We start from the raw sequence: 27,919 nt of genomic DNA, 5'->3' as shown, positions 1-27,919 counted from the left end.
AGTTGTACTTACCTCAAAACTTTTTTGGTGAAAAAATTCCTTGGTTATAAGACACGTTAAGCCTTATCATTCATGATGTCCCATTAAAATGGAGTTCCCCAGCCTATTCTGTATTTTTTTAGCCTCACCCACCAGCAATGCCTTTCCTGTAGGCACACTACAGAAAGCTTTCAAGGAACACAATTTGTTGAGCACAAAATAAATACAATAATACAAACAAAACAATATAAACAAAATTCTGTATTTTCATAGCACAGTATTCCAGGTGCACAAAAATATCCTGGGTTAGACCCTGAAGAACAGCTTAGGATCATGCTGGATCCAAACTTTACTCCATTTTCCATTTCAAAGCAAACTTCAGCACTGAAAAACAGATCATGTTTCAGATCCATAAAGCTTGCAGTGAGGCAACACATAACTGCTTATTCAATTTTTTTTTTTGCAATTAGTTGGGGATGCAATAATTTTCCCAAACAACATAGCTCAGTTTCTACCTACCCAGCAATTCTTCTGCTGTTTCTAACCATGTTTGTTTACACTCCATACAGCTTAGCCATGTTTGCATTGATGCGCACTGGGAAAATCTGTGCAGCCATCCCTGAGCACCTCATTAAGAGCAGCATGAAAAGGAAGAGGAATGGGGGAAGAGGAAGAGAACAGGAAAGCACCCTGAGGCTAAATGTGCTATACATAGCAGATGGGTAATGTGTCTTGGCACACCACATTGCATGGAAATAGCATGAATGTTGCCAGCCAAAATGGTTGTTGGGAGAAAAAGTGCTCTGCACTCTGCAAAAAAGAAAGGACTCACCAACTGCATTGTGGAAAGATGATCAATAGAGGCCTCTAGAAGGACAAAACATGATCTGTTATCATGGTTACAGACATTAAACAAGGACTTAGCTCTACTTAAAGCAAGTTTTGCAGAAAATTTATTATTTCTACAGCTGAAAGTTAGTTTGGGCTAGGTGTCTAGTGAACCCACTAGATGGTCTCATTAAATATCTGTTTCTGCCATTGCAGAACCCCTTGGAGCAAATAACAACATTGTTATCATAGTAATTCACTAAAATCAGCATGTAATTTATTACCCTCCCCATCTCTTTCCAATTAGTGGAGGGCAATATAGTGTGACAACAGAAAGGAAAAGAAAAAAGATTTTGCCCATGAAGATGTCGCTGCGATGCACAGGATGAGTGTGTCCTGCAACCGATACCACAGAACCGGTGTTGGTACTGCAGACAGGTTGAACTGCGTTCTGCAATAAGCACTAATCCCGCCCAAAGCTTTGTCTGGCCATGTGGCAACAGGCTGCCATGCATTGGATTTCCAAGGTGAGGTAATCAGAGTACAAGAAGGCATCTGCGTTATAACCAAGACAGGTTTTGCAGCACTGATCAAACCTGGCAGAAGCTGCTGAAGTTTGTCCCACCCAAGTTTTATACATTTTTTTGTACCAAGAGAAGGGAGAACAGAAGGAACACGGGTTTTCCTTCCCTTATAATAGGGCACGCTGCAACTTGTCAGAGACAAAGCACTTGGAGTTACACCTGGGTGGGGATGGATGCAACCACCCACATTTTACCCTCCTGCCCTATGCTTTCAAAAAGTGAATATTTTAGGCAGTACCTTTCAAAAATAATTGAAGGATGTCCCTGCCACACACCCCCTAATTCCTATACTGGAAGGAAAAAAATTTATCATCATATTTTGATGCACTTGAAAAGGAACTAGAAATACCACCTTAAAAGTAATGGAAGGTTGTCAGATAACTTTTGTTCACAAGCCAAACCCACCTGCCTCACTGCTCCCCTACCACTTTGCATTTGTACCGACTGCTAGGAAGAGTCTCTCCATGTTTTACCTTGGGAAAACTACCTTGTTTTGTTTTCTGGGTTTTTTTGTTTGTTCGTTTGTTTTTTAAAACAGCTACTTTCAGTTCCGTTTGCATCACTGCATTCCTGCAACACCTGTACTGGTTGTATGGGATAACAATCAAACACTAATTTTGTTCCATTTATTCTCCTCATATTTTTAAAATCCATGCTTATAGGGGACAGGGAAAGGATTTTGCTGCAGCCATCCCTGTATTTGGGGCATGGCCTGCAGAGATCAGTCATATGAAGCTGATCTCTTACCATGTCATCCATCCTGCTCTCAAGCCTCCTCCACAATTGCTTTCCCAAGGGTATAGAATTTGGGATGGTAGCAAGCGACACTCAGGCCACTTGCAGAGTAGATTTGTAATATAGGTAACTTTCTGAAAGTCACTCGACCTTTCTGGATTAAGGCATATTTTCTTAGTGTGAAGAAATTAAGAAATGTCAAATTGCATTAAAGCTCCTTTGTGTTTGTGGGACTGCTTCTGATTGACTTTCAGGGGGTTAAATGAAGAGGTCAGAGTAACTTCATCCATGCACTGCCTACAGGGAATGTGCAGATGCAGAGAAGGAGAATCCATCCCCACTGTACTTTGTAATGTTTCCTTATCTTACGGTTTCTCATTACAATAGCCACTAACAGTGCCAGTAAAAGATGCGCTTTTAAACCAACACCAGGAACAAGGAATTTTCAAAATTGTTCTTTATTACTGAAGTATACTTGTTTCAGAAAAATTTACATGCACACACACTCATGCTCCAAAACCATCTGAATAGAAAAAGGTTGGAGTAAAGCCAGAAATGTAGTAATATGGCTGAAGGCTGTTTTTCCGTATGAAAATACGAACAGCTGCACAGTTGTTCCAAAAACAAAGTCAGAGGCATGTCAACGCCCAATTGTTTGTATTTTTCTGTAAGATCAAATCAAAGGTGTCCTCTTCAACCAGCACACAATTTTTAGTTGCCCTTATTACATCTGAATTGCATAATCATTTCAACTACTGGGAAATTTGCCCCTTTGATCAGCCAAGAGAATTATTGCAGACCTATCAGATGACCTATGGAAAAACTCCTGTTCCCCTTCCGCAACAGCTTTCTATATGCATCAAGCAAGCCACAAAATTAATGATCTTGAATATCAAAATAGTCTTCTCCAAGATGTTGAAGCTTTCATTTAAACCCTCACAGCCCCAAGACCCCTTTAAGATAAATTATTTTATATTAGTAGTGAAGGAGTCAGATTTACAAAGTCAGTAAAAATTCATAACTTTCGCATTTTAATCATTCATAGCCGCCGTATTTGATTTACCCTACAATTTCCATCAGAAAATGAAAAAGTTTTGAAGAATGAGTTATTCTCAATGTAAATCTTCAGCAAGCCTCTGTCAATCATGTTAGTCCTTTCCCCGTTAGTTTTTCCTGCCTCCTGATTGAAACTGCACAACCAGTTTAATTACTTCATTACTCAATGAATTCTTACCTTAAAAGGATGTAAATATATGGAAAACTAAACTAATACACAGCAATTCTCCATGGAATAGAGGAAGGCATTATGTCAGTATAGCTTGTGAAGATCAACTATATTCAGACTTTTAACTACCCTCACACTTTTACAAAGGAAAAAAAAAAATGCTGTAGAGGTCGGGAACACTTCTACCAGAGAATAGGTATACATGCACAAAGAAGAGGGAAATAAACAGTTCCATACTCCAATACAATATTTGCTTGCCCCAAATTGTACATTCCCTCTGTTGTATCAGAACAACCACCTGTGGGGAGCTACCGTTCTAGAAATTATAGCTGAAAAAGAAATTTCAGTGTTGGACATCTGTTAGGAAGACTAAGCCATTTTTGCTGGCAAGTTTTATTCTTTTCCTTATTTATTAATCTCCAATGTGTTGAGCAGCTCATCATACCTTTGTTCAACTACAGGGAAAGAACTGTTTAGTTTACAGCACAGTTTTATATGCAAATTAAATGCAGTAGACTCTCTACTCATCATAAGTGTCAACAGGAAAAAAAAACATGACAGATTTAAGGCTGTTGAGATTTTTTCATAAACTTTGAAGGAACACTGAAATTACAAAGCATGCCTAACTCATTGTAAAGCATTTTCTTTAAGCATGTGCCAAATCATGTATATTAAAGGATTTTTCCCCCCTAAATGTACTATGACACTTCATGCTCCATTTTCCATTTCTAAATAAGTGTGACAATTAAAAATGTCCTGTCTTCTGCATACAGTCAAACTTACTGTTTGCTTAGTTCTGCCAGAAATTAAGCTTGTTTCTACTCTGTGGAAACATTTCTGTTAGATTTAGTAGCACTGGAGAAAAAGCAAGTTTTCACCCCCACACAAATCAGAATTCAGGAGGAAATACAGAGTTCAAAATGAAGAGCTATTTTACTGCCAATAGGGGGTAAAAAAAGAAGTCTTAACAAATCAACCAGCTGTTGCACTAACAACATCAAATGAAGAAATTGTAGAGCTTATTCTACCCTTTATCAATAATGCATGGCTGCGCACAGACAATTTATAGCTGTTTTCCATCACTGGGTATTGTGTAGTACTAAATTAAGTCTACAAAATTCAAGGACAGTCCACCCACACAGCTACTGTAAGCTAGCCAGGCCACTTTGAATAAACATTTTAAAGGCATAAAGTGAGTTTTATTAGCATGCTGAGCCACAGTTCCTACTGGACAAAGCATCTCCATTGAAAAAGTAAAAGTACATTTAGCAGAATGAGAGATGAGTTGCTCTTGTGCCTTACATGTAGAGAAATCTCAGAAAGGAAAAAAAAGAGTATATACATGTAACAACTCAAAACCCTGAATTTATTAAGATTAAAACATGAAGCAAGAGGATTTATTTTCTATACCAGAAATAGATTGTCAGTCTCAGAAAATCCAGACAGGTGCTGAACAGGTCAGATTCTGACAGCAAAAGAGCTAAAAACCAAAGATGGTTTTGATGGGTTTTGTTTACATTCAGGTAGCTCCAAAGATTAATAGACTTATTTTTTAATCCTTTACAAGTCATATAAATCAGAAAAGCACACATAAGGCTTTCATCAAGATAAAGAACTAGTTATCGTACTGAAAGCGCCTCAGCAACATTTACGGTGCCAGTAAACAAGTGAGAGGCGGGGTCCCTTCCACAGGCCAAATTAACCTAGAGATGGTATGGCACAAGTTGGTTGCTTTTGGTCAGTCCCACCTCTTCCTATCACAGCAGTTCCAGCACTTGAATGCCTGAAACAGAACAAAGCATCAAGGAACTTGGAGTGCACGAGCTGGTCAGCAGGAGCAAAAGTATGCAGATGCCAGGACTGCGCATCTAACAGCTTTACCCAGGCCCTGCTCTGGGAGTGGCCAACATGCCACTTGGGTCCTCCACCTGGGACCTTGCTAGCTTGGTTTTAAGTACGGAGTCAGGTGTAACCAGCCACAACGTGGATGGCAGCACCACCAGGAAGTGGGTTCGGGTCACATTGCAGACTCCTACTGCTGTTTCTTTTACAGTCATGCTGTCCAGCTTCCCTCTAAAAAATATTGGCAAGTATGAGGTTTGTGACAACCTTTTTATAACCAGAGCACCACTCCAGGTGGGACCCTCCAGGTCTCTGTGGTAACTGGCATGACAAGATGATGTCCCTGCCTGGAAAAACTACTTTCATACAATGTGGGACGATGGGCGACGTGCCATGTAGCACAGCATGGCTAGGGCAGCTTGATGGGTTTGTGGCATATTTAAGCAGAGCCACAGGTAAAAGAAGGAAGGATGCAAGAGACAGGATTTAAGCCACATCTATTCTAAGTTGGTCAAGTGGAAATATCTGGCCAAAAAAACCCTAACTCATTATTGTGCAGGTACGGAGAGAAGAAAAAGTCAACTCTTATCAGTGGTATTTGGATTTGCAGACACCTTTAATTTTCTAGTTAAGTTGTATACTGCTGTATAGCAAAGTTTAACTTCGCTTAAAACAGGTGTGCTTTCTCAAAAAATCAGATCACCTTTGCAGATGCAAGTATCTCATGGACCTCTGAAGCCAGCTAGTCAGTGTGTAAAACTCTGGTTTACCTGCTCCAGCAAGCCCAGAAAATTCAGAAAGTGAAGAGCCAGACTTGACATCTTTTCACTACATTGCTGTGCCAGGGCAACCATCCCCCAGCATTTGGTGAAGCTGTTTCATCCCCATGAAAGCATCATCTCTCTGCTCTGTCCTACAGGGAGAAACTATCCCAGATGAAGTTGTACTCAGAGAATCACAGGTTGGAAGGGACCTCAGAGATCATCAAATCCAACCTTTCTAGGAAGAGCACAGGCTAGACAAGATGGCCCAGCACCCTGTCCAGATGACTCCTGAAGGTGTCCAACGTGGCCGAGATAACCACTTCCCTGAGGAGATTATTGCAATGTGTTTAATAATCACATTATTACTGCGATTAATAATGTTTTTTATAAAATATTTTTTAACATTTTCAAGATATGCATAGGTCTAAAAAACCTACAGCTTAACACTTAGCTAAGGAAAGCAACTGATGCATATTTGTATTTTAACATACAATACTGTCAGAGTGCAAGGTTTTCTTCAGAGGGTTGGTTGGGTTGTTTGGGGTTTTTTTTCCATTTAAGAAGTTGAGTTTCTGCTGTGAAAGTGAAAATGCTGTTTTGAAGTCTAATTATATTGCAGTAAACGCCTTGGCTAAATCAAGGCTACAGGACACAGCTTTGAGAAACCCCTGGACAACCCCAGTGAAGCAACCATGGCTTCATAAGCGGAAATTAATTTTAATAAGTCCGTTGCTCATCTCACATTGCCAAAGTCTGTGATCCAGTTAGAAGTGCACTGCTTTAATGACTGCACAGGGATCACACTCAGTGAAATTCAGAGATACACAAAATGGTCTTGGGCCCTCTCCATGGAGCATGACTCTCCAGTGAGATGCTGGCTTTGTAACTCACAGGCAAAAAGCACTGAGGTGGTCATGTCAGTATTCCAAAGCAGCAGTTTTCTGCACAAATGCAAAACACCTTGAGCACAACAAAATGTTATTGTGTTACATGCAATCATGGGTACACATGGTCTTCAAACATCATATTTTATGAAGAGAAACTGAGCCCACTTCTCAAGGACTTGCTAAATTATTAGCTCCAGCGTGCCAACATTTAATTTGTAGTACCTCTCTACAGAGATGGCTATTGCCATTAAAGTCTGTACCTTCCTGTCCTCTGTAACACTGAGTTACAGTCCTGCACTTCTCAAACATACAGTGGGACAGGTGGCACGCCACTTGGTGTAAGGATATGCGAAGAAGCTCTGTATGTATATAACATCAGGAGTACTTAAATTCAGAGCATTTGAGTAACCTTTCTCTTCATCCTGCTCCTCTCCATAGCCACAGCCTTGTGACCAAGCTGACACAGGAGCTGCCTTTACTGTCTATTTCTTAGTGGCTGTACATAATGCTCCTCTGCTTTCTGAGCAGCTGCCAGTCAGCAATCATTGCTACTTTGGCTCCTCAACAGCAGATACAAGTCTGCTCTGGGATTTCCAGCCTTACTGCAGCCATATTCTTCCTCCCTGTCTGCATGTGTTTCCTCACAGCCTCCTCAGGGAGGAGCCTTCTCCTATCCTGTACCTTGCACGGCCACCCATGCACCCCACCAGACATCCAGGCTGTGACTACACTAGTTTACCGACACGGGCTACAGTGCACCAGGCAGCCAGGTCTGGAGACCTGCAAGGGCAACCTGAGAGTCCTTCTATGCATGTATCCACATTTCCTTTGCTTAGAAGCCCACCCATGGCTGAGGGTGCACACTTCTATAGCCAGGACATGGCTGTGGCACACAGCCACACAAGAACTGGGACGAGCCTAGTCACAGTGATAGTGTTTCCTTATTTAGCTTTTTCTAAGCATTTCTCCCCCCTGCCAGCTACAGCCCTGCCTCAGAGCCCAGTAGCAGTCATGGGTGCTTTCCCCCCAACTCCATTCTTTGCTACTAGAAAAGACAAAATTCACCTACAAATGCTTTTCCCGGTAAAAAGGAGCTCCAGAAGAGCAAAAGCCCTGGGACATCCAAGTGAAGACCAGCATCCTGCAAGGAGGGAGAGGCACTGCTCTATGAGCAAGAGCCCAGAGCTGATTTGAAACATGCTGGTGTGAGGTCTGCAGTGGATGTGCAGGCAGGCTTCTTGGTCATGGCAGCGTGCCACAGGTGCATTGCAGCACCCTCTGCCCCCTCTCTGAACCAAGTTTTGCGCAAGAGAACCAAAGGGAGAGTCAGTGAAGTCTGGGTGCATGCACGTACGCACATGCACACACCCCATCTAAATGGCAAGTTCAGAGAGTAATGAAGGCAGGAAATCTGTTCTTCTACACTTAGTGAGTTTCACAGTTTGGGAAAAACAGCTGGTGACCCTGCATCTTCAGGATCACTAGATTCAGTAACCCTTTACCTGTCCCACCAGCCATCAGCAATTCAAGGCCCTATCTGTAAGCACAAGATACACTTCACACTCAAAAGCCAAACAAGCTGTCCCCACACTGCTTGGTTTCACTCTGATCAAAGCAGCAAAACCAGCACAAGACAAGAGTTAACCTGCAGTTACCTATCCTAAATAGTCAGAATGGTCGAGACCAAATCTTTGCTCTTCAGGGGATTAGTTCAGTTTTAGGCCTGTCTTATCTCTCATCCAAACCTGCAGCACATGGCAGTGTACGTAACAAGGTGGCCAGTGACTGTCACCGAAAGTAAATACAAGAGTCACCTGCCACTTCAAACAGCAGCTGTCAAACCTGAGGGAATCCAGGAGTCAGTAGCAAACAGAACCTTTACACAGATATTACCCATTCTGGATTTCTTTTATTACAGATTTAATTCAGGCCCTCCCTTTGGTGTTGTTCTTAACCTGATCTGTGTCTTTGCACAGACACATTTCTATATAGCCCTGTCCCACTGAGGTGCTTACATCCAGTCCCTGGTCACCGAAATTACTCTGCAGTGAGAGACTGTGCTGTGCACTGGGGATTACACAAACATACTCTCTGTTCATTAGTCTGTGGATGGTCTACTGTGCTGCTGAGAAAAAACAGCTGCAGCACAACAGTGCAGCAGACAATTCAGTTAGGAACCCAAAAGATGGGTACAAAATATGGCTAATTGTGGCACCAGCAGCTGTAGCCAAAGCAGAATGGTCACTTTTCCAGCTACAATTGTGTTTAGCTTCTTACCCATGTTTTTCCTGGTGAAGAATTTGTCTCAGCCTGACATCCCATAGGGACTGAAGACAAAATCTTTTTACTACTAAAATATTATTAATACATAGGTGAAGGACTAAGGCATTCTAATGGAAAGGCAATACAAGTACTTAAGAGTGTAGAATTGGTGATTTAGGAAAAGAAACCAAGTTGTTCCTTCATTGCATCAATTTTTACCTTTCTGAAGTCAGTGAATTTAGTCATAACTAACAAGTACTGATAGTTCGGTCTAGTTTAAGACTTCATATTAGTATGGTTTGTAACAGAGCAAGGGGTGGGGCTCGGACAGTCTGTGGGACCATGTCTATCCTGTTCCCTCTGCCCCCTGAAAAAGAAGTCACATCTTACCTTAAAACACTGTAACAGAAGTGCCAGTACTCTATTTTCCTTTAGGCCTTTTTAAACATCTGAAGGAACAGACGATTCAGCTAGTTCAGTGCTTCAGTATTTGACAGCACATTCAGGAACCTGAAAGTCATCCTTCAAGAAGAGAAATTAAATACACCAATTAGTCATTGTACACGTTGGGCAATATATCACATGCTTAAAACAGCCATGCCTGGTAAAGCCATGGTGCTAAGCAATAATGAAATTACCAACAATCATGAATATGAAAGGCTAAGCAATTTTTTGCTTCCACAGTCAAACGCACAGGCCATATTTTAGTTACAGCATCCTGGAAAGAAAGTATGCATTTTGCAATAGATATGTCACCCTGCACTCCCTTCCCAATTTAAGTCATCTTTGTTCAAACAGCAGCCTGTGCGAATGCACAGAAACAAACCTCCAGACATGCTAGTTACAGAACAAAACAGTAACTGTTTAAGGAAAGGCAACCTGGTACAAGTTTCAACTGGGAAATGCAGTAGAAGCCCATGTAAGCTAGGTATTAACACTATATAAGCCAGGAAGTTGGTGTACACGAAAGACACAGGGAAGTATTTCATAGAGTGCAGTAAAAGAAGAGACATCTACAGACTAGTTTCTCATTTCCTTCAACAGAGTTTTAAAAAAATTCTCATCCTGCAAGGACTCACACATACTTTCAACCCCTACTGAGTAAAGACACTCCAGCTGCAGCTGAATTCATGCCTGCACCACTATGGCACACCAGACAGCTCCACAACAATTCATCTAAGCTATTCTGTCACCAAGGTTCAGGCACTTATTCTTCAGTTCCAACTCACTTGGCATGTTTAATCCCCAAAACGAGCAAACCACCCAAAACCACAGCCACACACATACAGAGACACTGTTTCTTGCACCAAGACATCCTGCCTCACAACCACTCACAGGTACTCATCACAGAATCACAGAACAGTGGGGGTCAGAAGGGACCTCTGGAGATCACCTTGTCCAACCCCCCTGCTTGAGCAGGGACACCTAGAGCAGGGGGCACAGGAACGCGTCCAGGTGGGTTTTGAATATCTCCAGGGAAGGAGACTCCACGGCCTCCCTGGGCAGCCTGTGCCACTGCTCTGTCACCCGCACAGTAAGGAAGCTTTTTTCTCATATTCAGGTGGAACTTCCTGTGTTCCACCTTGTGCCTGTTGCTCCTTGTCCTGTCATTGGGCATTAATGAAAAGAGCCTAGTCCCATCATCCTGAGACCCACCCTTTAGATACTTACAGGTATTGATGAAATCCCCCCTCAGTCTTCTCTTCTCCAGGCTGAGCAAGCCCAAGTCTCTCAGCCTTTCCTCATAAGGGAGATGCTCCAGTGCCCTGATCAGCTTCGTAGCTCTCTGCTGGACTTGCTCAAGGAGTTCCACATCCTTCTTAAACTGGGGGGCCCAAAACTGGACACAGTACTCCAAATACGGTCTCACTAGGGCAGAGTAGAGGGGGAGGATAACCTCCCTTGACCTGCTGGCCACACTCCTTTTAATGCAGCCCAGGATACAGTTGGCCTCCTTGGCCACAAGGGCACACTGCTGGCTCAGGGTCAGCTTGCTGCCCACCAGCCCTCCCAGGTCCTTCTCAGCAGAGCCATTTTCCAGCAGGTCAGCCCCCAGCCTGTACTGGTGCATGGGGTTGTTCCTCCCCAGGTGCAGGACCTTGCACTTCTCTTGAATTTCATGAGGTTCCCCTCAGCCCAGCCCTCCAGCCTGTCCAGGTCTTGCTAACAGCAACACAACCTTCTGGTGCATCAACCACTCCTCCCATCAGCAAACTTGCTGAGTTACACTCTAGCCCTTCCTCCAGGTCATTGATGAATATGTTGAACAGGACTAGACCCAGCACAGATCCCTGGGGAACACCACTAGTGACAGGCCTCCAACCAGACTCTGCCCCATTGATCATGACCCTGACCTCTGCCATTCAGCCAGTTTTTTATCCACCTCACAGTCCTCTCATCTAGCCCACACTTCCTAAGCTTGTCTGTGAGGATGTTATGGGAGACAGTGTCAAAAGCCTTGCTGAAGTCAAGGTAAACAACATCCACTGCTCTCCCTTCATCTGTCCAGCCAGTCATGTCATCCTAGGACGCTGTCAAGTTGGGTCAAGCATGATCTTCCCTTTGTTGACTACTTCTGATAACCTTCTTATCCTCTACGTCCCTGGAGATGACCTCCATGATGAACTGCTCCATCACCTTTCCAGGGGTGGAGGTGAGGCTGGCCGGCCTATAGTTCCCCAGGTCCTCCTTCTTGCCCTTTTTGAATATTGGTGTGACATTTGCTTTCCTCCAGTCCCTCGGACACCTCTCCTGTCCTCCATGACCCTTCAAAGATGATGGCGAGTGGTTCAGCAAGAACATCCGCCAGCTCCCTCAAAACTTGCAGGTGCATCCCATCGGGGCCCATGGATTTGTGAGGATCCAGTTTGCCTAAATGATCTCTAACCCAATCCTCCTCAACCAAGCGGAAGTAATATGGTTACTCAAAAGTTTTGAAGGTTATTCAGCAAAAAGATACTTCTTATCCAAAGCTTTGGTATGAAAACACACAGTGATCATTTTCCCAGTCTGTGAAACTACAGAGGTGTTGGTTTAAAGGAGTATGAGTGAATCAAACCAGGTAAGAATCAAAGAGCCTTTTTAATAAATTAATAAATAAACTGGCACTGAAAGCATGTCACAGACCAATGTCCCTACACATACACACACATATTGTTCTAACCCTATACTGCTTACAAATCCTTAAAACAGCCTCCTAAGGGTTTATTGTCTTCATAAACTAAAATAACAGGTAGCATTTGAAGCAAAACTACAAGGGTCTGTCTGTGGGAGGAGGGGAGAGGGATTAAGTGGGAGACCTTACAGTCTGGAAAGATAAACCATAAATGTAACATCTGTTACAAAACCAGAAGTCCAAAATCCCCAAGCTTAGGTGAGCTTTAAAACAGTATTTAGTACTCTTAGGTTACCCCAAGGAAACAGGAGTCAATTTCTTACCCCGGCGTCTAACGCCTCCCCAATACATTTAGTTATACTTTCAGCTATTTATGTAAAATATGAACTTGCTTACACCGCATGTTAGCTATTCATGATACCCTAAAAATGCTTTTCTTACATTTCAATGGGAGTGCATTCCACGATGATTACAAGTATCTCCATTTACATAATATTAGAAAACTGTAATGCATTAGGAAACTTGAGGTGACAGAAAACAAATTATATCCTTGGAGCTCTGTATTCACAGGTAATAGGAAGTACCACAATCACTGTATTTCTGTATAACCTCCTGCTCTCCACTTCTGTATAAAGCCTTAGAGCAGTTTCCTGTAATAATTCTGGATATTTCAAGACTTCAGCCTTTATCTTCAAGTTGTTCAGTCGACAGTTACACATCCTGGACCACTGTTCAAGGGCACAACAAAATTGACTTTCAAGCTCCTGCTACCATACCCAGCATGTCATGTCCCCATGACATGGTGTCAAGATCATTCAGGTATTTCTCATGGGTTAATTTTTCTCCGACAGATTTTACCTTTGCATGTTGTGCCACAGCTGGCACAAACTCTACACCAGGTACTCTCCATAATTCAGCTGAAGGGAGTGTTTATGCCCACACCTGATCCAGATCAGTTTGGAAGCACAGTAACTCTGCAGCACCAAAGGCTAGGACTAGGACATGGCTTGAGCTCCAAGATGAACTAGTGACAACTGTGGGAGTTGCTCCTCTTTCTCAAAGAGGACTGAACAAAAGCCAGAAATTCTTTGGGACATAAGATTTATCACATACCTTACAATTTTCCACACCAGATATAAATAGTTCTTCAGTGTTGCTTTTTACCCCAAACGAATCACAGCATATATACATACACAATCATCTAACTCCTACACATCTGAGCCCAACCAAAACAAAAGACATTATGCTGCACACACTTTTTTTCCCTTAAGGGGAGAACAAACCACACCTAACCAGTATTAACAAAACCACCAAACATTAGAAGACATTCTGATACAATGGGGATTTTTAAAAAATACATGTAATACTTACTGTAGGCAAAATTTGTACCTCACATCAAAAATAATTCTTTAAACTGCCTCACAAATGACAATCTAAACTCATTCCCAGGCAGAAAAGGACTCAGTGATTAGCACAGAGTGCTAAGTAGAAATTAAGAATAGCAGAAATGAAAACAACCATAGTAAAACAGTCAAGCAGAGATATTGCATACACAGAGTACATTTGCTGATAAAGTTGTCATTTTTACAGGAAGCTTTAACTTTGACAACATTTTACATTTAAACAAAGCTTGCTATGCAACAGGTATTTCCTAAAATTCCAAAGACATGGTTTCACCATTTTTTCTCTTAAAGTCTATGTACTTCACAGCATACTCTAGCTTGACAAGTTCTCCACAGACGGGTAACATGTACTCCATCTTCTTCCCTTCTCCATTTTAATATTGTCCAACACCCCCTCCCACACACTCACCTCCTTCCAGCAGCCAGGTTCACTTATCTAAAGAGGAATTTATGCTGGTCTGAAAAAACACCAGCCCCCTCAACTGCAACGACATGCCTGGATAACTTATTGAGATATGCCTCAGATGTTGTGTCAGGCACTTCAAAGTCAGTTAAAGATACACTGCATAGCACCAGAAGGGTAGTTACATTCTTGCTGGGAAAGAGACATTATTTTAAAATAGATTTTATTTTCGAGGTAACATTTCCAGTGGTAAAGACACTATTTTCCTGGTGAATACGTTCTAAATTTTTGGACAGAAAGCCTTTAAGTACTCAAAAGCAATATTCAATCTTGGTACACCTCACTGGCCTAAGTTCTCATAATTGCTAAAGGAAATAACAAAGGCTATGTCTGCATGGCACAAAGAACCATGCTAATTAACCCTGCAGAGACACTAATTAATCTGGGCAGGGCGCCACAGTAACATGACTGCTCTGCTGCCTCGGGAATCTCCCCGTGCCGATGCATTGTGCCATTTGGTTACTCCCCACCACCATCACCAGCAGCCTATTTCACATGAAAGAAGTCTTACACCAAAGAGGAACCCCCCATGGAGGGGTGCTTCCTCTCAGAAGCTGTCATACAGCTTTTTTTTATTTAAACCTGTGATGTACAGCAGACAATACCGGGCTGTACAGCACTAATTCTTGACAAATAGTAAAATAATTGGCCAGTATTACTGAGGATCCTAGGCTGCTAGGAGGAGGAACGTGAGAGGATGTCCTGGTTTCAGCTGGGATAGAGTTAAACTTCTTCGTAGTAGCTAGTATGGGACTATGTTTTGGATTTTTGCTGGGAACAGTGGTGATAATGCGGAGATGTTTTAGTTGTTGCTAAGTAGTGCTTACACTGGTCAAGGACTTTTTCAGCTCCCCATGCTCTGCCGGGTGCACAAGAAGCTGGGAGGGGACACAGCCGGGACAGCTGACCCCAACTGACCCAAGGGACACCCCATACCATATGACATCATGCTCAGTATATAAAGCTGGGGGGAGAAGAAGGAAGGGGGGACGTTTGGAGTGATGGCGTTTGTCTTCCCAAGTAACTTTTATGCGTGATGAAGCCCTGCTTTCCTGGAGATGGCTGAGCACCTGCCTGCCCATGGGAAGTAGCGAATGAATTCCTTGTTTTGCTTTGCTTCCGCGCGCAGCTTTTGCTTTACCTGTTAAACTGTCTTTATCTCAACCCATGAGTTGCCTCACTTTTACTCTTCCGATTCTCTCCCCCGTCCCACCAGGGGGGAGTGAGCGAGCGGCTGCGTGGTGCTGGGTTGCTGACTGGGGCTAAACCACGACAGAGGGTGTATCTATGGGCAGTCTCCTTAGCCCCAGCAAAGAAGGTCCAGAACAGCATTACAAAGGAGGTGTGCATAATGATAATGCTGATTGTCTGCCAGTCACCTGCAGCAGTTCACCCAACAATATTTTAAGTTCTCAGCTGGTCTTGAAATAGGGTAAGGAGGGACCCTGTGGTGCTAGTGTAAATGTTCGTGAGCTAGTAGGTTCTACATAGCAGATAATAGTGTGGTTGTTAGCACATTAAAAAAAGTTAAATTGTTGCCAAAGCAATTTTCCTTTCAACATTCTGGTGATAAAACAAGTCTTGGACTAAAGCCAAAACACCTTATCTGCTGTACCTGATGCCACCTCTTGGTACGGAGACCAGCTCTTCACGTACTGCAAACAGACTTTGAGCTTCTTGTGACTTGTGAAAACACATACCATAAGGAATAATGTACTTGGCAGTAGTCTGAAGTACCTGTCCCAATAGGAACTATTTTTTGAGCAGCCAGAGAGCAAGAGGGACGGGGAACATCTGACATTTAACCTGCAGCGGAACATAGCCTGCCCAACCACACAGGATGGAAAGATGGAGAAGGGTCATTCAGTGTGGCATAAACAAGCCAAAGTCAGAGAAAAGTGTTTTACTGCCAAGAGAAACAGGCAATTTCAGAGTCTGAACAACCCCCTTCCAGCGCCTATGCCTCCCCCCCTCACCAATCCACAACTAAAAATGAGGCATTTCCAAGACAATCCTGTTCGTATGGCCTCTCTCAAGAAATGCAGACCTGCAAAGCAAAGCTCCATGAATTTATGCATGAGTTACTTTAGCAAGGGGACTCATGTTGCTGGTAAATGGGATATACCAGCTCAGCTAGAACCTGGCTAGTGCAAGGCTGGTTTCTCACATTTCAGTCCCTTTGCAGCGACAGAGGTTGGAGCGCGAGAAAGGGCGGCTTCACCTTGGTCCAGGGTTTGCACTACAGCAGTCAGAAACTGCTGGCTGGTTTCAACAAGTAGGCTGTTTCTTGTGGCAAAAGCACAGGGACCACTATTAGTCTAACATAAAGTGTGCTGCACTGAGACAGAGAGAAACCACATTGAATAAGCAGCATCAAAGCCTGTTGTGCTCTTATCAGAGCAGACAAGTACTCAAATAAGTCTGCCAGGTCCGGCACAGATTAATACAAATCCTACACCACTATAAAAAGCAGAAGCATTAACTAGGAGAAATCAAATTTCATTTGATAAGCAGGTGTTAAAGCAGCATTTCTCACACTTAGACCCAAAGGAAGTCACCTCATGAAAAATGGAAAGATGTCTTAAAAGACACATTTGTCACCCAATCGCTTTCAAAAACAGTAAGACTTTCACAGGCTTCTAGTGCACATGTAGGTTTGAGACTGATTAATAAAAGGCTGTCTTCTTCTAAACATTTAGGGTTTTTATTTTTTGATCCAAGGCTGAGTGTTTGTGAATTGTACACAGTAGAAGTAACAATCTAGGTAAACACTTCAGTCTCCAACCAACAAAAACTGGTCAAGATTGTGACAAAAAGGTAAAACCCAGCAAGCCGTACAAACAGATGTGCTGAGTCTTAACATCTTTAGCTGTCAAGTCAGGTGAGACTGACTTACCATCCACTGTACCCTCAGAGGCCAGATACATGTCCCACTCCCTCCTCCAGTACCTTCCCTGTATAAACTGTGAGGTTCACCATGGACTTTCTGAATGGAGATCTTTGCTTGGCAGGACAAACAGTGCTGTGGCACAACCACCACTGCAATGGAGGTCTTCAGCTGGCAGACAGCAGTCCAAGCTTTAACCAGACACAAGCAAACTTCTGAAAAGAACTAGCACAAATATCACTCTAACCGAGGCTGCTGCCATAGATGAAACTTCACTAGTGGACAGTGCCAGAGCTCACTCAGTGCTTTCTTGTATCTCATCTGCAGGGAAATCACTGCTTATTGGCTTCATCCCCCATATACAGGGACTCATGTCCAGAGAATAGAGAAGGTGAAGTCATTAGCACACCCAAGTTTTGTTTGTGGGGATTTTCTACCCATCTTTTTTCACATGACCCCTTCAGCAGGCAGATCTAATTCTTTGTTCTCTGTCTGCAACACTAAGTTACCAAAATTCAGCCCAGATTTAAAAACATAATGCATTTCCTAGGACTCTAACGCAGGATGGGCTTTACAGGGCAAGGTTAGTAGACATATTTGATGTCAGGCAAGGATTGGAGGGAGAAGGTATATCAACTGAAGCACTGGTGTGAAGTTAACTAAAAGTAGTTCAAGAAAGAAGGAAAATTGGAAGAACCCTTAGCTACAGATCATCTTCATTTAACCTTTCTCAATACTCCAGTTATATCCTGTACTACGTCCCTTATCCAGTTATATCCTGTGCTTGTTCCTATTACCGTATCATGAAACACCTCTGACAAGCAACAGCACGCATGATAAATCTGTGCTTGCTTCCTTAAGGAGAGCAGAGATTAGGAAAGGGCATGAAGGTCATCCTTTTGTTTTGCAATGAAAAGAAACTGGGAAGATGGAGGATGAAACTGAAAGGGACCATAATACACTATCTTGTTTGACTGGTTCCTAGGTCAGATGGCCTCTCACCTGTCTGTGGGACACAGGCAGTGAGACACAGGCTGCTCCTGATGAAAGCTTCCTGCTTACTCCTCTGGTCCCATCCAAGCACAGCAAGCAGAGGAAGGGAGGGTAAGGAGCCTGCCAGCTTTTAAAAGGAAGAAGGCACTTCACTAAGTAATCTTAACCATCAAAATTAAGTTTAAGATACAGAGCTGATGGCCATTATATCCAGAAACAGGAGCTCAGAAACACTAGTAACCTCGGTGGATCTCAAAACTCTTAATTGCTGGATTTCAAGTGACAAAAGCAAACCTCCATAAACACTCCTCTTGCTCTTGTGATATTTACCCATCTTGATAGAAAAAGAAAACATCCCCCAGCTGTCAAGCATCACTACATACCTTCATGGGTGTAACACAGCCATAGCTAACAACAATCAAATAGGCAGCTGATGTGGTCTAGAACCACACCAAGAACCTACATCTTAGAAAATTCATGTCCCTCACGTACCCATTTTCGTATCTAGGCATGGAGGCTGAAGCGCCCCTTCCTTTGGGACAGGACAAATCCTGAGGCTTTGAGTTGGCAGGAGAATGACAACAGGACTCAGGTCTTCCTCTAGCACCAGGTCAAACCTTGGACCAGGTCACTTGGCTTCGCATCTCAGGCTTTCCATATGTATGGTGCCTAGCTGCCCTTGGATTTTCAAACGGATCTTACCACCATCTCCCTAGTGATATTCCAGAGTTTATATTCCTGAGGGATGGAATTTTTGGAAGGACTATGGTAGACCAGCCTCCAAAATCCAGCACTGTTTGGGAATGATCCTCAACACCCACCACACACTCCTGTAGTAACTCTGAGAAATTTCTGGTACTGAATCAAGGTGAGAATAAGCCCCTCTCATATTTTCAGCCTAAAGCTTTGAAAAAAGCAATGAATTGATGAACCCCAAGTTGCACAGTGCTATTAGGTGGTATGCTCCTTGCTACAGGAGACTACAATAAGGGGGATCCTCAAAAGTGTAAACATAGTCACCTATCACTGAGGGCTACTGTCACGGCAATGCTGTTTCCCTTGTGCGAAAGGGAAAGAAAGAAGAAAAAAAAAAAAAAGGAACCACCAAGACACCAACTAGCCATCTCAGACTTTCTGAATCAATGACTCGAACAAGAAAAGCTAGAAATAAAGACATTCTTAACTTAGCTCCTGTGAAGCAAACTAATCCAGAATAACCACTGTATGTTCTTAGGCCTTCAAGAGCACCATGTTCTAGACATGGCAATTCATTTTGGACAAGGGGGGGTAGACAAAAAATATAAGCATTTCCAGGGATTCAGTGACCAAGAAAATGAAGCAAAAAGCATATGGCATCCAAAGGAGAGGGCAGATTATTCCCCAGAGTCCCACTGCAAGCTCTTAAGAGAACGGCTTTCCCCAATTTAATTTCAAGTCCTATCACTCTGCAATACATTTGTCTGTGTCACTCAGAAGTGAAGCAGGAGAGTAGCTGGTCCTAGCATAAGCTAGAAAGACTAGCAAGGGGAGGACAAGTGTGTAACGTGCGGTGCCGGTCAGGTTGTTCTCCTGTGTTTAAATTGTTACCACAGCTAGCATATTCAACAAAGGCACAGATTATAAACTCCACCAAAGAAGGCATAGACAAATGGCAATATTCCTGTTTCTTCTGTTATTACAATAATCATTCTATACTTATATGTGTGTGTATAGAGAGATTATATATATATATAAACACACACTATATATACACACACACACTAAACACTGGATTTTCAGCTTCCAACTCACAGACATTAAGGTTGTAATCTAACAACCTAATCTCTCAAATTAGACTGGGGGAAAACATACACGCGAACAGTGGGATCTTCAACGTGTTTCGATCAATCAGACAAAAGAATAATATAAAATTGCAAAAATCCCCTCTATGCACACAGTCCATAAAACATGAAGGTCACAGAGCAAAGCAACCTCGACCGATTCCGCCTGAAAAGTTGCAGACTCTCATTTGCAAACCCAGCCAGAAGGCGGGGGAGGGAGAGGACGGAGTGGAAAAGCAGATGAAAAAGCCAGCGCAAGCTTTACAACACTGCTTCATCACGTCAGTGTGAAGGCTCAGTGTGCTTGGAAGTACTCAGGGTCACTGGGGATGAAAAATCGCCGGCTTTAGTCGTCGTCCCGCCACGGCTTGTGCCTTGCAGACTTCAATTCGTGCGGGAATATCCCGGTCGTTGCAGCAGTCCGCAGTTTGTCCACCAGAAAGTGATACCGATGGAGGGATTTCACACACACACACACAGAGTCTGTAATACTTGCTTAACATTAAGTACTGCCATTCAAAAACAAATCACCACTTCAAGCTACAAGTACTGTCCCACTGAGATATATTTTAAATAGTCCATTAGATTGTAACACTGAATCCTACTCAGTTACATAAACCAGATCAGATTTCACTATTTCATGAAAAAGTAAAAACAAAAAAACTAAACTTACAGGGCTGTTAGTCCACCGTTTCTCTCTAGCACACCGTACATCACTGAACTGCAATGCCTGAAACAGTAACTTGACCTCTCTGGGAAGGTGGGCGGTATTATACAAGCTGAAACATTAGAAACATGCATAATTACGCTGGGTATTTGCCACACATTCTTTCATCCGTGAACGAATATGAATGGAAAAAGTCACACTGACACTCCAGGCTTAGAATATGTCCAAACCATCAATTAAGAAGATTTTTCATGAGGCCCTGAGAGAATAAAATTTTTTAGAGCAGGAGAAATTTTTTTTTTGGACTTAGGCTGTGCGTATGTTACAAAGACAAAATGACACTGCTGCCAGCTCAAATCAAAGACAACAGTGGGCTACACCAGGGGTTTTCAGCTTTCTTCCCCACCTCTGACAATGTAGTGTCACTTTGTTCTCCTCCAGTCCCATGTACCCATTGCACTGACTCATGCAGCACTTCTGAGGATGCCTGCCAGGGCACCACTGCATCCCATCACTAATCACCCAGACATTCCTGCAGTGACACCTCTCTTGCACACCTGTGCAGCACCTGCCTGCTCAGCACAACCACGCGCCTCTGTCAGACCAAGGACTTTTATTAGCAGTCCATCCATAGGGCTGGTTGCAATGAAAACACCACTGGAAGGACAAACAGGGCAGGTGAATGAAGAGAAAAGACCATGCTTGCTTCTAGCTGCACCGGCAACCACAGCTCACCTCACAGTTGCTTACACTTCCAGCAATATCCCCTTCATACCAAGCGCAGAGAGTGCCCTCAGTACGTAGCCTTCTCTTCCTTTCAAGGAAAGCCCCATTCACCTTTTGAGTTTTGGGTGACAGACTGGAAGACAATGAAATACCACAAGCCAATATTCACAGCCAGAGCCTAGCGAAATACACAACACTTTCAGAACTCTTAATAGAAGACAGCACAAAATGCAATTTTTTCTCAACAGCTCCCAGAGACAGAAGAACTGTGTGCACATGTATACTATTGTCTTCTCCTGTTACATTAAGTTCTCTTATTCCTCAAAATCAAGACCTAGCCACACTCCTGGCCATGTGAGATGCAGCAACATCTACAGTTGCTGTGTTCCCAGCTGCCCCTCAACTTATTTTTATACCAACATCCACATGTTGCTGTTCTGGGCAACTAACTTGCCTGTCCCCTTTCTACAGTGAAAGGCTTCCAGCATTCTTGATTCAGCCCATTTCATTCCTGGTGCTTTCCACAAATAGATGTTTTTTATTTCAGCCAAATCCCCATGTGCTAGGGACAATGCATGCATCTGGAGCACTGTTCCAGCAGACACATGAATCATTCTAGAATAAATTCTTCTGCTTTGTACTTCAAGCAGCCCAGCTCCCTCCATCTCTTCCCCATCTTTACATACTTCCAAAACATTTGAAGATTGTAGCAATGCAAATATATGGAGAGGTACTTCACTATATAAGTCAGATTTTGCAGTTTCCAAGATCTGTTTTTCCCTGTTATGCAGGATAACCATATATGTCAGGGAACATGAGTTACGATGATGACCACAGAGAAAGAAAGGAAAAACTTAAGAACAAATTTTTTCCACATGTATCTGAAATGTCAAAATACAAAAATTGGTCCGTTCCAAGTTACTAAGACTACAGAAGCAGTACTTGCTGGAAATTTGTTTTGTTAGTTTTAAACTTGCTTTTGCAAATAGTGGTCTATTGAGAGGTTAAACCCTGCACCCTTTCTTACACGCTTCTGAAAACTGTGGGCAGCTTTATCTTGAAGTTTCTCTCCCTCTTCCGTATAACCTAAAATTCAATTAAAAGACAACAGAGCAACCTTCTTAAGCCTTAGCTAAAGTATCTGTTCAGAATGTCTGAGTTAAGTGATGAAAATAGTTTAAGTCAAACACAAGTGGTCTGTGGTGAAAAGAGAGGAAAATTCATGTGCATTTCAGCACAGAAACTGCTACAGAGCAGAGATCTGAGTGTGCATCAAATCCTTGTTGGAATCGTTTCATTGCCACTATGTAAGAGCAGGAATTTCTCAAGTCTTTTTCAGTATTTGCTTTTCCAGTAAACACAAAAGAAGGGAAAAGTCAACATTATAGTTTTAAGATTCCAGTTGAGAAGTGGTTTGTTAACAACCTTCCCCAAGTCATTCTCCTGGCAAAGAGTTATTAGAGCACAGAGCTAATTAGGGCTTGTCAGTTAAGCTCCTTCTCCGGCTTTGTTCAGAAAACCTAGACAAATAGCTTATCCATGGATAGACCTGGAGGCCTTTCACAAATATTTTGTATTCCACTGCAAGCTTAGGCACATTACACAAACATCTGGGGTACCCACTGGAAATGTGAACACCTCCCCCTCTGCCCTGCAGTGAGTGTCTTCATGATACTGTTTCATCAACAGTGACAGAAAGAAAACAGTATTACAGAAGGCTTCCATCCAAAAAAATGTTGTAATCTATAGCTTGCCTATACATACACAGAGGTTTGGGGGAAAAGGGAGGAGGGGAAATTCAGGTGCATAAACAAGTTTTCTAATCCTCCTTATCAGTGGTTAATTTCTGAGAGAAAAAGTGCCTTGTATCATTAATAATAAGAAACTTTTTCTAGAAGGATTGGGGACTAGACTGCTCTGGGGGGAAACAGCAGCGAGAATCGGGTATGTTCATCTTTCCCCTGGAGGTGCAGTGCAGTTTGGACGTTCTCTAAGCATCCCATTGTCTTGGCATAAGACAATGCCAAGCCATCCAGGCATACTCTGACGCTACTTCTGAGAGCACAGAGAAAACCGCAGACACGGTATGAAACATGGGCATCTACAAAAGCTTCCAGCTGTGTTGACCATGCCAGGGCCCATAATTAATAAACCAGTTGCTCACAACACAGCAGATACTTTGATACCACATTTCACAGCATACCTGGATTGGAGCCAAGGAGCTACTTGTTCTGTGAGCCAAGCTACAAGGAGAGAAAGGCTCACAGTTCTTCGGGATACTTTCCCCAAAGTCCTAAAACAGCAATGTCAGTGCCTTCAGCTTAGACTGCAAAGATGCCTGCAGAATTGCAGCTCTCAAGCCTAACCACTGGGCAGTATTTTATGTATTTGTTTATTTTTTGAACATGTAGAAGCTGCATCTACTGTACATTTCAGCAACCGCATAATAGGTGCAGCTTAGTTATCTCGAAACATTCCCTTCACAAAACCAGGGAAACAGAGTCTTCCTCTTCTGTTGCTCCACAGGAGAGCACTGAAAGCTTCTGGTGAGACAAAGGCAGTAGCAGACAACCAGTGTGATAAACCATCATTTACATTTTATTCCAATGAGTAATAATTATGTGGTTTAAAAATACACAAAATCCATACATATGTTAAACATGAAAGAAACTGTCCTCAGAGCTAGATACTCTGAGATCACATTTCAAAGCAATGTGGTATCATTCTGTTAATCTTTTGGGAAAACCAGCATGGCTATTCTGCTTCAGTGTACTTAACACAGGAATTCCAGCCTCTCCATTGTGACCTTCCACAGAAACCTCAGGGGTCAAGAGTAGCAGCTTCTATGTGTCGTGCTACAATGCTAATATATCTGTACTATCCACAAAAGCCTGTAACAATAGGACCAACAAGTTTCAAGGGGGAAAAGGGGGGATCTATATATACGCATGCTAAGATTGCCACAAAACAGCTTCTACACAACCACAAAGTTTTTCTTCTAAAGGTGGATGCAGCAATTTCATTTTTGCTGTGTAGTTGGAACAAAGGTTACAGATTTACTTCCATATTTTATTCTCAACAAATACCCATACCCTATCAAAACAGTAATAAATAAAGAGACTGCTTTCTTAGAGCAACGGTTAATGAAATGAAGCTGAGAGGCAGGCTACTTCTTGCTCTGACAGTAAAGCGCTAGGCAGAGAGAGGAATGGTTTTGGGGAAAGGCGTTGGGTTTTTTTTCCCCTTGAGCCACATGAGAGTAAATCCTTGGTGAAACCTGACAGCACAAGCAAACCTGCAGGCTGGAGTGACCATGCTGGTTGTTCTCGCCCTTCATACCAAAGCAGCCGTGCCCTGCTCCCCCAGCACCTCTCAGCAGAGTTTCTAACAGGGACTGCTCCGTGGGAAGGGAGCAGCGTGGGCAGCAGAGGAGGCAACACCAGCTGCCCTGCTCTGCAAAGGCCTTAGGCTCCATGAGAACAGCCGGTGAAAATTTAAAACGAACCCCACTTAGCGTGCTTGGCATAAATAGCCTCAGGATGGCCAGGACCAAGCCATGAAAAGAGATCATCAGATGAGTTTTCTCTCCTCTTTCTCACTCACCCTTTGCAACCTGAGAACAGTGAAAGAGGACCCCAGTTAGCAAGAAGGCTGCCAATTAATTCCTCCTCTCCCATGCACTGCAAAGCCCCTAGCTGCAAAGTACCTGCTTATCTAGGAACAGGCACTTGACAGCATTTTAAGAGCAAGCTCGATTCTTTCTGGAAAATGCCATTAAGAGACACAATCATTGCACAAGGTCAGTTTGTAACGTTTTCCCTATCAGCAGCGAGAAACAGTGAAAGAAAAACAGCATCACCCTCGCCTACATTGTTTTAAGCCTGGTTAATTTTCAGAGCACCAACCTATGTCGCACAGCAATTTTGATGAGAGGTCAGCATGCCACAGGCACAGACGCCTTCAAAAGGAGTATTTTACATGAGGAAGAGTCCTTGCATCACCTCTTAGATGAACAAATTGCCTTGAAACAAACAGCCTCTGAATAAGCTACAACAGGGTAGAAATGTCTTGTTGTAAGGGCAAGACCAGAATGCAGATCGGAGGTGCCATGCCAGTTTAAGACACAGGCAGCTAAAGCACTTTAAAGCTAAGGAAGCAGGACTCTGATGTCTCAGGTGGTCAGTTAACCTGGATCAAAGGCTATAAAAAGCTCTTTGGAAATAGCACTAAGACAAGAGATGAATCAGAGAGAAGGAATAATGGAAAAACACCAACAAACACCACAAAGAGAGATTTCACCAACCTAACGCTGAGGGTCTCAAGCTTTCTGTGACCAGCAATAGTTTGTTTGCTTGGCAAGGCTGCTCAGTTAGTCCTGTCACAATACAAACAAGAGAAGTCCTGGCTGTCAGTGGGCAGATACAGCAGTAAGTCAGGTATCATCTGAAACACCTGCAGCTCAGCTGTAGACTTTTGGAGTGCCAAAGGGACATCACAGTCATTAAAACTTCGAAGAACAAACCCCCCTGCAAGCACAAAGACTCAATAATCCAAACAACTTTCATCCTTCTCACTCCATTTATGCCTGTGATCTCCCTCATTTCAGGTAGGGCACAAAGTGTGGAGTTATTTAAATTAATATTTTGGGTTTTTCATGAGGCAGGACAATCTATAAACTTGTGCAACACCCAGAGTAGCTCTAATCTCATCGCTCTTTTCTAATTATCTTTAAACCCTCCCAGCACTATTTCTCTTCATTACCTGCTTTTACCCAGGGCAAAGTGGGAGCACCAACACCACCTCTTCACACTGCATTGGTACAAGTGGGCAACAGGCCAACTGGACAAGCACAGGCAATGGAAAAAGTGTTCTTTTTTTTTACTGTGCTATCACCTCCTGGGCACACAGAGAGCATGTTGGATGCAGCAGATGCGCAACCTAGCCAGCTGTGTTTTCTCACATCAATTTTTCATTCCTTTGTCCCCATCCTGAAACTGCTTTTCTTTCCACCCACCCAGCAATCTCAGCCACATACTTTCTCCTGAAAAAAGAGGATTATGGTTTCTGGCCTTACCACAGCTCACAAGCGTCATTGAAATCTGAGAAACAAGAATGTTTTACTTGGTTTCAATCTGAAGACACCTGCAGTTCAATCTCAGGTGTGCAACTGAGAGCCAACAGCAAAAGAATGGAAATGTCAAGGACCAGTTATCTTCTTAAACATACCAGATTTTGCTCTGGGCAAACAAGAGGAATACTGTTTGGTTTGGGTTTTTTCTTTTTAAAGCAGGAATCCTTTACTGCAGGATACACCATTGTAGGTTAATCAGTTCACCCATACAAGCTCCTTTCTGACGAACTGACTGGCTTCTAGACCTTCTTTGGACAGGTAGCCTGGAAGAGGTCAGCCAGAGGACCCTGAAGATGCAGTCAGGCTGGATCAGCAATACCAGCAGCAAACACCCAGACTGGGTAAGCAGGAACTACAAAGCTATCCTCTGGGTGATTACTGAGCATTTCACACCAATGCCATCAGATCTGAAGAATGGGACAGAAAACAAAATGCATAGGCACACATTTCCTGCTAAACCCTGCTGCTCATTTTCGAAAGCAATAAGATGCCCTTTCTCTGAGTGTAAAAGTGAGGGCAAGTCCTCCCGTACTTGGAATAAACACACTTGTGCACATTCCTTCCTTTTATACCGTGTACATCTCTACTTGGTATTGCAAGCTGTTGCAGGATGACTCTGTTACTGATTAACAGCTCACTTCAAGTCTTTTCTGTGTGCCTCAGTCCAACTCTGCTTGTATCAGTCAGGCATCCTGACACCATCAGATCCTTATGACTTCGCCCTCTGGTATACCAGACAAATACTAACTCAATAGCCCAGAGTTCACCAGGTACCAGCAATCTTCCCCCCTCTCCAGAGCACAACCACCACCTGCTTGCAAGTACACAGTCCTGCAGCACAAGCCTTTCACATCGCTGAAGGCTCTGCAGACAGCAGAGCAGGGCTGTGAGCTCTCTGGCATCCCAGATCTCCATGCATGAAGAGATTAAGCTGCAGGTCAAGAGGTGTCCTGTCAAGGGAAGGCTCTGCCCACTTGGCTATCTGCAGATAGCCAATACCAGCAGATGGTACACAGCTGGACCACCACGCATTATATCACCCATTTGCTGCTGGAGAGTGCGCCCGGCCCTCCTGCCCAGAAAGGGTGCGTGTGCATGTACAGGGAGGGGAGTTACTTTAGGGTGACTAACGAACATGGTCCTTCAAATCAGACTGGAGAAAAACAAGGTACTTCAGTTCTGGGTGTATTTCACACAAATTAAATGTATTTTTTAAAAGAAAAAAAATCACCCTTTTCCTACATATTGAAGAAAAGGCATCAGTCCTTCATAAATACTGGGACTGCTGGCTTGAACAGCCATCCAAGACCTAAGTTCTGGCATGGACAAAAGGAAGCACCCCCAGCAACCTTTCCTGTAACAGCTGCTGAAGGTGATGTTATCCAGCCAGTACCTCACTGCCTTCCACCCAGACCTCGGCCCCCCCTCCCCCCTTTCCCCTTTCCCCCTGGCACCAACATGACCTCATTCATCTTGGTTTGCTCGCAGCACATAGCCTCTAACTGAAGACCACCTCCATCTGTGCCTGCAGCTCATGCTTCTCCCACCAGCGCTGTTGCCTGCACGGGCATGCATGCACCTGCTCCTGCAGCAACACCCTACCTGCCT

General features: G+C 43.3%; 1 protein-coding gene across 2 annotated transcripts in view; it reads right to left on the bottom strand.

Annotated features, from left to right (window-relative positions):
- Window positions 1–27,919, bottom strand: part of KANK1 (KN motif and ankyrin repeat domains 1) — a 132,435-nt gene that overhangs the window by 87,998 nt on the left and 16,518 nt on the right. Inside the window, exons 1-2 of one of the 2 annotated variants that reach the window (XM_064439608.1) lie at window positions 20,461–20,559; window positions 9,497–9,628 (exon numbers count right to left, since the gene is read on the bottom strand). The gene's annotated coding sequence lies outside the window, so the exon portion shown is untranslated. Of the gene's footprint in view, window positions 1–9,496; window positions 9,629–20,460; window positions 20,560–27,919 lie in introns of those variants that run through there. The other variant, XM_064439609.1, reaches the window with a different exon arrangement.

This window comes from Phalacrocorax carbo, chromosome Z (assembly GCF_963921805.1).
Source record: "Phalacrocorax carbo chromosome Z, bPhaCar2.1, whole genome shotgun sequence".
Lineage (NCBI taxonomy): Eukaryota > Metazoa > Chordata > Aves > Suliformes > Phalacrocoracidae > Phalacrocorax > Phalacrocorax carbo.
The sequence above is the reverse complement of the archived record's forward strand: the minus strand, read 5'-3'. Positions and strand labels throughout refer to the sequence as shown.